Consider the following 12843-nt stretch of genomic DNA (forward strand, 5'->3'; position numbering starts at 1 on the left):
AAGGCCCCACAAGCTCATCTTTGATGATACCAGCCCAAACCAGTACTCCACCTCCACCTTGCTGGCGTCTGAGTCGGACTGGAGCTCTCTGCCCTTTACCAATCCAGCCACGGGCCCATCCATCTGGCCCATCAAGACTCACTCTCATTTCATCAGTCCATAAAACCTTAGAAAAATCAGTCTTGAGATATTTCTTGGCCCAGTCTTGATGTTTCAGCTTGTGTGTCTTGTTCAGTGGTGGTCGTCTTTCAGCCTTTCTTACCTTGGCCATGTCTCTGCGTATTGCACACCTTGTGCTTTTGGGCACTCCAGTGATGTTGCAGCTCTGAAATATGGCCAAACTGGTGGCAAGTGGCATCTTGGCAGCTGCACGCTTGACTTTTCTCAGTTCATGGGCAGTTATTTTGCGCCTTGGTTTTTCCACACGCTTCTTGCGACCCTGTTGACTATTTTGAATGAAACGCTTAATTGTTCAATGATCACGCTTCAGAAGCTTTGCAATTTTAAGAGTGCTGCATCCCTCTGCAAGATATCTCACTATTTTTGACTTTTCTGAGCCTGTCAAGTCCTTCTTTTGACCCATTTTGCCAAAGGAAAGGAAGTTGCCTAATAATTATGCACACCTGATATAGGGTGTTGATGTCATTAGACCACACCCCTTCTCATTACAGAGATGCACATCACCTAATATGCTTAATTGGTAGTAGGCTTTCGAGCCTATACAGCTTGGAGTAAGACAACATGCATAAAGAGGATGATGTGGTCAAAATACTCATTTGCCTAATAATTCTGCACTCCCTGTATACATTATTTATTTTGCCCCCCTTTCCATGTAATTTAGCTCTAAAATTGAGGATTTTTCTAATTCTCTGAGCTATAAATGCACCTTGTAGACTTTTTCAAGGCTAACAATGTTATAGTTTCCCTAATTGTTATAATAAAAATTATTTACTTTATACTAACTAAATGACTGGGACTAGCCTTGTTTGCAGGCTCAAGCCCAAATGGTCTCCCCCAAATAAGGGAATCGGTGAGTGGAGATTAGCTACTGAAAAACAACTGCAGCAAAAGAAAGATCTAATGCAATAATGATCAACTCTCTAACACATGAGAGTCACAGATCAATATTTTTGGAAGCCTTAACCTTTTAACGCCGTTACGACGTTGTATTCCGTACAAATTTTGCTGGGCTTTAGTGCCGATGGGCGAAATACAACATCCTAACAGCTTGGCTTTCCTGAAGCCACAGGCGCTTCCCTGATGGGATCGCGGTCTGGAGGGCGTGCCTAGTATCATAGGGACTCCTCCCCCGACGCAATCCCATCATTGAAATCTTGTGATCACGTGCACAATCACAACATTTCAAATTTTTTACATAGGAACAGTTATTCCGATGTAGACATGTTAACCCCAGCATGAAAGGGTTAAAGAAACAATTTTTTTTCTATGATTCAGATAGAGCATGCAATTTTTAAAAAGTTTCCAGTTTACTTATATTATTAAATTTGCTCAGTCCACATGCTATTCTTTGTTGAACGGATACATAGGTAGTGTGAACATGTCTGCAGTACTACATGACAGGAAAAGGTACTGCCATTTATTGCTCTTGCTAATGTATAGCATTCTTGCAAAATTGCTGCTATATAGTGCTGCAGACACGTGCATGCTCCTGAGCTTACTTTCCTGCTTTTCAAAAAGGATACCAAGAGAATGAAGACTATTTGATAAAAGAAGTAAATTGGAAAGTTGTTCAAAATGATATGCCCTGTCTGAATCATGAAAGAAAAATGTGGTGGTTTATGTAGTGGTGAGATTCTGAAATTTTAGCAACAGGTTCTCTAACCTTTATCATACAAAACTTTTACACTTCAAAATTTTAGAAATCAGGTTCTTTACACTCTCTAAAATGTTATGAACAGTTCTTAAGAACTGGTCAGAAGTTGAGAACAGGCTAAATCCCACCGCTGGAACTATTATGTGGAGTGCATAAAAATGTACGGCTATGAAAAACGCAAATAACATTCTAACAATGTCCACATTTTTTATTTAAACTAGCGCAGAAGGCCGCCAATTAGCTACCCCTAATCTACTGCATAAGTTATCTAGGCAAATAAAACGACAAGGAAGTTGGTTTCTTATTCAAACTGTTTCTTATTCGTGAAATTCTGTTTCTTATTCATGGAAGTTGGTTTCTTATTCATTTTTTTTTATCAGACTGCTTTAAATTGACTTTAAAATAAAAATAAAGGTTTTATTTATATAATAATATGATTCATATAATGTAGTTACACAGAGGTGGAATCCCTTTATACAACAATTAAATATACAAACTTGAAAAAAGGGCTTACGTTGGCACCAATACAAAAAATTATATTTTGAATAAGTAACAGATATTTTCAAAGGGTTAATAACTATTGGGCCACTGATTTCACTATGAATATATACAGGATAGATCCCCCTCCATGACATGCAATTGCTTTTAGCCTTGCCCAATGGTGTTTGTGGCACAGAAATTGATACCAACCCTGGCATAGGTGACATAATTCTCATTTTTGAAAAAGTAACAGATATTTTCAAAGGGTTAATAACCATTGGGCCACTGATTTCACTATGAATATATACAGGGTAGATCCCCCTCCATGCCATGCAATTGTTTTTACCCTGGCCCAATGGTGTTTGTGGCACAGAAATTGATACCAACCCTGGCATAGGTGACATAATTCTCATTTTTGAAAAAGTAACAGATATTTTCAAAGGGTTAATAACCATTGGGCCACTGATTTCACTATAAATATATACAGGTTCGATCTCCCTCCATGACATGCAATTGTTTTTAGCCTGGCCCAATGGTGTTTTGGGCACAGAAATTGATGCCAACTCTGGCATAGGTGACATATTTCTCATTTTTGAGTAAGTAACAGATATTTTCAAAGGGTTAATAACCATTGGGCCACTGATTTCACTATGAATATATACAGGGTAGACCCCCTCCATGCCATGCAATTGTTTTTAGCCTTGCCCAATGGTGTTTTGGGCACAGAAATTGTTGCCAACACTGGCATAGGTGACATAATTCTCATTTTTTAATAAGTAACAGATATTTTCAAAGGCTTAATAACCATTGGGCCACTGATTTCACTATAAATATATACAGGTTCGATCTCCCTCCATGACATGCAATTGTTTTTAGCCTGGCCCAATGGTGTTTTGGGCACAGAAATTGATGCCAACACTGGCATAGGTGCTCTAATTCTTATTTTTGAATAAGTAACAGATATTGTCAAAGGGTTAATAACCATTAGGCCACTGATTTCACTATGAATATATACAGGGTAGATCCCCCTCCATGCCATGCAATTGTTTTTACCCTGGCCCAATGGTGTTTGTGGCACAGAAATTGATACTAACCCTGGCATAGGTGACATAATTCTCATTTTTTAAAAAGTAACAGATATTTTCAAAGGGTTAATAACCATTTAGCCACTGATTTCACTATAAATATATACAGGTTCGATCTCCCTCCATGACATGCAATTGTTTTTAGCCTGGCCCAATGGTGTTTTGGGCACAGAAATTGATGCCAACACTGGCATAGGTGCTCTAATTCTTATTTTTGAATAAGTAACAGATATTGACAAAGGGTTAATAACCATTAGGCCACTGATTTCACTATGAATATATACAGGGTAGATTCCCCTCCATGACATGCAATTGTTTTTAGCCTGGCCCAATGGTGTTTTTGGCACAGAAATTGATGCCAACCCTGGCATAGGTTACATATTTCTCATTTTTTAATAAGTAACAGATATTTTCAAAGGGTTAATAACAATTGGGCCACTGATTTCACTATGAATATATACAGGGTATTTATTCATAGTGAAATCAGTGGCCCAATGGTTATTAACCCTTTGAAAATATCTGTTACTTATTCAAAATAGTAATATTTGTATTGGTGCCAACGTATGCCCTTTTTTTCCAGTTTGTATATCCATTTGTTGTATAAAGGGATTCCACCTCTGTGTAACTACATTATATGAATCATATTATTATATAAATAAAACCTATATTTTTATTTTAAAGTCAATTTAAAGCAGTCTGACAAAAAATGAATAAGAAACCAACTTCCATGAATAAGAAACAGAATTTCACGAATAAGAAACAGCTGGAATAAGAAACCAACTTCCTTGTCGTGCAAATAAAAGCAATACACTGCTGGGGATTTTCATTGCGTGGAGCAGCCACCTTTGCAACTTGTATTCAATAAGGCATTAAATGCATTTCACATATTCTATCAACATATATATGCACTACATCGAAATTGCACTTCGTGCCACTTTATCGCCCCTGTAGTGACCTGTGTTTTGCTACAAAGTGTCATTAAATAACCGTGACATTCAGTGCCCAGTGCCCACCTGGATTCACGTCTCAGCGTCTCGTGTCGCGGAAATTTGACGTCATGCCGTGAAGGCTTATGGGAGTTGTAGTATAGTTAATCGTTATGCGTCACCATATTTGTTGTAATAGTTATGGTACTTGAGGTTTACACGTCCTAATTGTGTACCCTAGTGGCCAAGTATTTGCTAGTAAATCTCACAGTTTGCAAAAGCACAATACTAATGGAACTGCTACCCCATTTATGTAGAAATCAGACACTAAAATTAGGTTGTAAGAAAAACGATGTATTTATTCTGTAGAACTGCTTCTATCAAGCCCATCCCAGCCACTGATAGACTAAACAAGTATTTTAAAATACCAATAAGTACTAGTAACATTTTCAGAATAAATACTTGCTAAGTAGTAAGCAGAAAGGATTTCTTAAAAAAATACTACTTTATGGATTAAACAGTCTCCCATACCGTTTATCTTAATCTTTCACCATGGGTGTCCAAAGTGGGGGTGGAGGGCAATGCCCTCCCTGGAATTGTGTTCCTTATATTTAAAGTGACAGCGTACTGTAAAATTTACACTGTACAATTTATTGTAAAATTAATTTCCCCTTGATGTGTTTCCAATGACTTGTTAGACCAGCATCAGAGTATAAAATGTATTTGAAATCACTCATCTTAGGTTTATTTTTATTTATGAAATAGCTGTTTTTATTCTTTACACCACAGCCCATTAAATGGGCTTGCAGGGAAATAAGATCTTCTTATTTTATCGCAATATGTGCACATACACACACGTGCTTACTTCTCTGTATACCAAAGTCCAGTTCTTAGAGAGAATAATTTAAATTAACATGTTATTACTTATATCTCTTACCTCCCACTGATAATTTATTTTGTTGGCTTGCTAGGCAAAATCAGTTATTCCAAATACAAAAATAAAGGCAAATGATCTATTTGTTAACAATGTAATTACACTCCCGCAGGTAAAATAGATAATTGTGAACAAATTAAAGGGGATACAATTTTACAGTACACCGTTCTTTTAACGAGTTTTCAGTGACTTGTTTATAAATTGTATGAGAAATTGCTCCTTTAGATGTATTCTTCTATATGAAAAATAGCGTTTTTTGCTAGTGTAAACTATAATACATTTAAAAATTGACTGGACTTTTAGGTAAAGCAGATACCCTTATCTTATCTTTATATCTACACATATCATTGTCCTCCTCATCTTACAAATTTTGAAGAAAAAATTGTAAACCCTTTGGAATTACCTGCATTTCTGTATTGATCACTCATAAAATGTGGTCACAATTATAGACAAACGCACTGTGAATGATTACTCAATATCCTCAATAAAATTATTAAAAGTACAACTGTTTGATATTAGTTTAGTCAGATTGTGTTTGTCTATAATTGTGACTTATATGAAGATCAGACCACATTTTCTGAGTAATCAATGCAGAAATCCAAGTAATTATTTTTCTTGCAACTGTATTATTATTATTATCATTTATTTGTAAAGCGCCGCCAAATTCCGTAGCGCTGGGTACAATGATAGGGGTATACAATGACAAAGATTTGTGATAAAATACAAAATATAACAAAACTAATCTAGTACAGGAGGAAGAGGGCCCTGATCAGGAGAGCTCACAGTCTATAGGTTAAGGGTGCAGAGACATAAGGTTGGGGTAGCTTGTCACATCGTATTTGAAGCAGTGAGTCAGGCAGTTCATGTATTAGTTTGGTTAGGATGAGGGATGGAGGAGAGATGGTAAGCCTCTCTGAATAGGTGGGTTTTAAAGGAGCTTCTGAAGCTATACAAGGTTGGAGACAGTCTTATGGAGCGGGGAAGAGTGTTCCAGAGGACAGGAGCAGCACGTGCAAAGTTTTGGAGGCGGGAGTGGGATGTAGAGATAACAGGAGTGTAGAGACATAGGTCAGAGGTTGATCGAAGAGGACGGGATGGAGAATATTTCACAATGAGAGAGGAAGTATAGTTGGGAGTTAAACTGTTGAGTGCTTTATAAGTTAGGGTCAATACTTTAAATTGTATTCTGGAGTGTATGGGAAGCCAGTGTAGAGACTGGCAGAGCGGAGCAGCTGATGTAGATCGACAACTTAGGTGGATGAGTCTAGCAGAAGAATTTATAATAGATTGGAGGGAGGAGAGGTGGTGTTTTGGAAGGCCATTTAGGAGTATATTGCAATAATCAATGCATGACAAAATGAGGGAATAAGAATTTTTGTATTTTTTTGAGTAAGGAAGGGATGAATTCTGGAAATGTTGCATAGGTGTGAACGGCAGGATTTGGTAAGCGCTTGTATTTGTGGGTTGGATGTGAGTTCTGAGTCTAGTGTGACCCCAAGACAGCGGACCTGGGGTGAGGTGTTGAGATAAGAGTCTCCAACCATCAGAGAAATGTCAGGTGTTGGATGTCTCGAAGAGGGGGGAATAAGAAGCAGCTCAGTTTTGGACAGATTGAGTTGGAGGTAGTGTGAAGACATCCAAGAGGAAATTGCAGAGAGGCAGTCAGAAATCTGGTTGATAAAGAGGGAGAGATATTGGGAGAGGAAAGATAGTTTTGGGTATCATCAGCATATAGGTGGTACTGGAATCCAAAGGAGGCTATAAGTTTTCCAAGGCAGGATGTATAGAGAGAGAAAAGCAATATATTTACACAAAAGCCAGTACTGAAAGGGACAGTCTGCTTCAGAATTTATATTGTTTAAAAAGATAATCCCTTTATTACCCATTCCCCAGTTTTGCATAACCAACACAGCTATATTAATATTATTATTATTATTATTATACTTTATTTATGAAGCGCCATCATATTCCGCAGCGCTGTCCATGGATACAGATAATTTAAATAAAACAATAGTATAAAACTTCTAAGACTAAGAGACAGGACAGAATTTACAAACACATACAGGAGGAATCAAGGGCCCTATTCCCATGGGAATTTACAATCTAGAAGGGTAGGAGGTTGAGAAACAGGAGGTGAGGACTGCAAGATTGAGAAAGATGTTAATGCAGAGTTAGAGGAGTGAAATGTTGTTAGGTGAGTGAAATTAATGTATTATTGAGTTGGGTGATAGGCTTCCCCGAACAGAAAAGTCTTCAGAGAGCATTTAAAGGAAGAAAGATTTGGTCAAAGCCTGACAGCACGAGGGAGAGTGTTCCAGAGGGTAGGTGCTTCACGACAGAAGTCCTGCAGTCTTGCATGAGAGGAGGTGATAGTCGCAGAAGCAAGGAGCAGGTCATTGTTGGATCTTAGTGGACGGGCTGGAGTATACTTGTGTATTAGAGAGGATAGGTAGAGGGGAGCAGAGTTGGTGAGCGCTTTGTATGCAAGGGTGAGAATTTTGAATTTAATTCTGCTGTATATGGGGAGCCAATGAAGGGACTCGCAGAGAGGTGCCGCAGATACAGAGTGACGGGAAAGGTGAATCAGCCTGGCAGAGGCATTTAGGATGGATTGAAGAGAGGAGAGGCGGGAAAGAGGAAGGCCAGTAAGTAGATTATTGCAGTAGTCAAGTCGGGAAATAACAAGGGAGTGGATTATTTGCTTTGTGGTGTTAGCGCACAGAAAAGGTTGAATCTTGGAAATGTTGCGTAGATGGTTGCAGCAGGATGTAGAAAGCGATTGGATATGGGGGGTGAAAGATAGATTTGAGTCAAGTGTAACTCCGAGGCAGCGGACTTGGGGCGATGGGGAAATGGTGATGCCGTCAACAGGGATAGAGAAGTCACAGGTCGGCGTAGAGCTTGAGGGGGGGATAAGAAGGAGCTCAGTCTTGGACATGTTTATCTTTAGGTGGTGAGAGGCCATCCAGGAAGAAATTCCAGATAAGCAGTTGCTGACATGAGAAAGGACAGAGGGAGAGAGAGCAGGGGTGGAGAGGTAGATCTGGGTGTCATCAGCATAGATGTGATATTTGAAGCCATAACTGTTGAGTTTACCCAGAGAAGAAGTATAAATGGAGAAGAGTAGAGGACCCAGAACAGATCCTTGAGGTACTCCAACAGACAGAGTGCCTACCTTGTATCTAAGCCTCTACAGACTGACCCTTATATCAGTTTGTTTGACAGACTTGCATTTCAGGCAAGAGTGAGCACAATGTTATCTATATGGAACACATGAACTAGCACTGTGAAAAACTGTCAAAATTCACTGATATAAGAGGCGGTCTTCAAGGGCTTAGAAATTAGCATATGAGCCTACCTAGGTTTAGATTTCAAATAAGAATACCAAGAGAACAAAGCAAATTTGATGATAAAAGTAAATTGGAAAGTTGTTTAAAATTGCATGCCCTATCTGAATCATGAACGTTTAATTTTGACTATACTGTCCCTTTAAAACAATTGAAAATTAACATGTTAATACAATACCTATCCCTCTAACCTTTACCTAGGGGTATAATTTCTTTGACAACTTTTTGTTCACAAACTTTTTATGCACCACTAGGTGCTACTGATACTTTGTTTAGGGCATTTTTTTTCTTTTTGTGTGTCTCACCCTCAAATTAGTGCAGTATGTGAATATAAGCAGGGTGCTGTGTGCACAAACATTTCAATTAAAACTGCACTCATTTGTTAATATCAACAATGGTCAAAGTGATTGCTCGCTTAATAGAAGCTTAAAAGCAAAGCTATGTAGAATCCAACAATCTTAAAACCAATGACTAAGTTAATGCAGTTAGTTATATGTATAGGCAGACTAAATGGGCCTTCTGCATTCAAACATCTATGTTTCCTGCATGGTAGTGTGTTTTAGAAAACATATTTGCCAACTGTCCCCATATTCCCTGGCTAGTCACAGTTTTTGGTGTCCTATCCAATGGTATGATTTGTCTCAGCAGTCTATCCTACATTGTTAAAATCTGCCCTGAGGTGTGACCTGATGCATATCTGTATGGAAATCAGACATGTATCTCTTTGTTTGCATACTGTAGTATCTGAGTCTTCCACACTTTGTATTAGAACAGGAGAATAATACAATATTAAATATATGTAACACAAATATACTGAGTAAAAATTAAAAAAAAATCTGTCATAACTTAAAACAAAACCAGTGATATGTGAACAAAATATATAAAATTATAGGAGTCAAAAACAGCAACGGTCGAAACGTCACGACTCACGAGGAGGGGCTTACTCTATCCCACTGGTTTTTAAACCTGTCCTTCGGCCTGTCTGCCAGTACTAAAATAAAAGGTATCTTTGTTTTTTTTTGTGCATATTTACATATGCTGCTGTGTAGGATCCCCCCTTAGCCCCCAACCTCCCTGATCCCCCCCAAACAGCTCTCTAACCCTCCCTCTCTGCCTTTTTGGGGGCCATCTTGGGTACTGGCAGCTGTCTGCCAGTACCCAGTTTGCAGAAAAGAAAGTGCTTTTAATATTTTTCCCCATTTTTTTTTTCTGTAGTGTAGCTCCCCCCCCACAGACAAACCCAACACACCCTGATTTATATGTATATATATATATATATATATATATATTTTTTTTTTTTTAAACATTCCCCCCACTTTTATACTTCATACATTTTCTGTAGTGTAGCGGTTCCCACCTGCTTCCTCACCGTGCACGTGGCACCCTCCGCCCCCTCGTGCACACCCCCGGCTACCCACGCCCACGATCCCACCCCCCTCCACATCACTGGCCGCCACCCGCCTCCCAGACCGGCTCCCACCCACCAACGATACCGGCCATTGATGTCCGGTGCAGAGAGGGCCACAGAGTGGCTCTCACTGCATCGGATGGCCAACGAATGTTATTGCAGGATGCCTCGATATAGAGGCATCACTGCAATAACCGGAAAGCGGCTGGAAGCGATCAGGATCACTTCCACCGCTTTCCCAGACCGAGGACGTGCAGGGTACGTCCTCAGGCGTTAACGGTCTTTTTTTTTTAGGACGTACCCTGCACGTCCTCGGTCATTAAGGGGTTAAAGTTGGTACTCCCATACCACCATGGGATATTTGGGAGCCCATGATGCAACTATTTATTGTGGCAGGTTTTTTATTCCAAATGTATTCAAAGATCTGGTTTTGTAGGGTGTGAAGATAATTTTGTGGGAGGGGGGATAGGGAGAGTTTGTAAAATATATTGGATTTTTGGGAGTATATTCATTTTAAATGCGTCGATTCTCCCAAGCCATGAAATGTTGCTCGACAGCACCAGGAAAACATATCTGTGATAAGTGACATTTGTAAGTTTTTATAATTGAATTAAAAAATGAAAATGACTGCTTTTTTTATAGTTGTTTTTCATTCTATGTAATGTATGTATTAGAGAATAGGTGGAGCTATGGAAACAGTGTAGTCAATACTGCCATGAACCTGCTTCCTTGATTGTTGTGCTGTAAAATATTCCTGGGAAGGTTTTCCAAATGTTGGCAACTATGGGCGCCATCACATATTTGGCGAAGGGCGCAAAGCCTATAGTCGCCAATTTTAGTCTAATGAAGAGATAACATATATACGGCGCAGCAGACAAGTTACGCGTGTATATTTTACACGCTGGCCGCAGTTTTTACTCCCATAAACTAACATAGAACTGGTGTCGCCAATCAGTATCACAAATGCAGTGCAATGAATTGCGCGCACAGAAGGGAAATATTTTACTCCATTTTCACCTCGCCACACATAGGCAGACGCAGCAAGCCTTGCGCTTAGTAAAAAAAACAAAACTGTAACTCCCTGGAAGCCTTAACAAACACCTAATGCATGTAGAATATCAACCCCTAAACCGCCATCCCCCCACATCGCAAACTACCTAATAAACGTATCAACCCCTAAACCACCATCCACCCACAACGCAAACTACCTAATAAACATATTAACCCCTAATCCACCACACCCCCATGCAAACACCTAATTAACCTATTAACACCTCAACCGCCAACCCCCCACAACGCAAACACCTAATTAACCTATTAACATGGCAACCGCCAACCCCCACAACCCCCAGTATCTAATTAACCTATTAACCCCTAAACCGCAATCCCCCCACAACAAAAAGTATTAATAACTTAGACACTGAAATAAAATTAAAAACATACTAACTACATAAATAACGATAAAAAGTTACAAAAAATAAAAATAATTTACATAAAACCCTAACATTACATAAAAAAACCTAACACATTACAGAAAATAACAAACTAACTTATCCAAAATAAAAAAAAGTTATTCCTATTCTAATACCCCGTTTAAAAACAAAAACACCCCAAAATAAAAAAAACAATCAATATACTACCAATAGTCCTTAAAAGGGTCTTTTGTAGGGCATTGCCCTAAAGTTAACAGCCCTTTTGCCAATAAAATAAAACAATTACCCCCTAACATTACAACCCCACCCCCCAAATAAACAAAACCTACCTAAAAAAAAACAACTACTCTACCCATTGCCCCGAAAAGGACATTTGTATGGGCATTCAGCTCTTTTGCAGCCCATAAAATAAAAAAACCTAACACTAACCCCAAAGTCGGCGGAGGTCATCGGCGACACGGAGGTCCTCTTCATGCGATCTTCTGCAACACACTGAAGATTGAATGCAAGGTACCCCCTTTATATAGGGGTACCCTTGCATTCCCTTTAACTGAAAAATTCAGATCAGCCAAAAGAGTGAGAGCTGATTGCATCCTATTGGCTAATTTGACTTTGATTAAATAAGCCAATAGAATGTAAGCAGCTCTCATCCTATTGGCTGATTAGAATTTTTCAGCCAATAGGAACCCGAATATAAAAGGGGTACCTTGCATTCAATCTTCAGTGTGCGACGTAAGATCGCATGAAGAGGGCCTCCGTGTCACTGATAACCTCCGCCGACTGCTCCGCCATGAAGATAGAAGATAGACCCGCGATGGATGAAGATGGAGCGGCCTGGATCAACTTTTTTTGCCGCAGGGATGAAGATGTTTTGCCGGACTTTGTCAATGGTGAGTACCGATTTTGTGGTTTAGTGTTAGTTGTTTATTTTGGGGGTGTTTTTTTTATTTTTTAAACAGGGGTATTAAAATAGGTATAATTTTTTAATTTTGGATAATTTTGTTTGTCTGTAATGGTAGTTTTTTTTATTGTTTTCTGTAATGTTAGTTTTTTTTATTTTCTGTAAGAGTAGGTTTTTTTTGTGTGTAATTTTTTATTTTTTAATGTAGTTAGTATCTTTTTAATTTTCTTTAAGGGATGGCGGATTAGGGATTAATAAGTTTTATTAGTGATTGTGATGTGGGGGAGTTTTGAATGGCGTTTTGAGGCGTTGGTTTAATTTTTATATTGCGGTTTAGATTTTTACATGTAAATTCAACATTTATTTAATGTTTAGTTACGCATGCAAGATGATATACTGGCGTAAGTTACTGGCGACATCAGAAATGAGTAGTTGCGCACATTACTGAACCTCACCAATTTTTTCAATTCACGCCATTCATGTCGGAGGTGAATT

The 12843-nt window shown here is 38.8% G+C and overlaps 1 protein-coding gene across 2 annotated transcripts in view; it reads right to left on the reverse strand.

Moving 5' to 3' along the window:
• The window catches only part of COG8 (component of oligomeric golgi complex 8), a 56055-nt gene that overhangs the window by 31032 nt on the left and 12180 nt on the right, over window positions 1–12843 (reverse strand). Inside the window, exon 1 of one of the 2 annotated variants that reach the window (XM_053699422.1) lies at window positions 4413–4461. The exons of the other annotated variant lie outside the window; for it this stretch is intronic. The gene's annotated coding sequence lies outside the window, so the exon portion shown is untranslated. Of the gene's footprint in view, window positions 1–4412; window positions 4462–12843 lie in introns of those variants that run through there. 2 annotated transcript variants of the gene reach the window in all.

Source organism: Bombina bombina, chromosome 1 (genome assembly GCF_027579735.1).
Source record: "Bombina bombina isolate aBomBom1 chromosome 1, aBomBom1.pri, whole genome shotgun sequence".
NCBI lineage: Eukaryota > Metazoa > Chordata > Amphibia > Anura > Bombinatoridae > Bombina > Bombina bombina.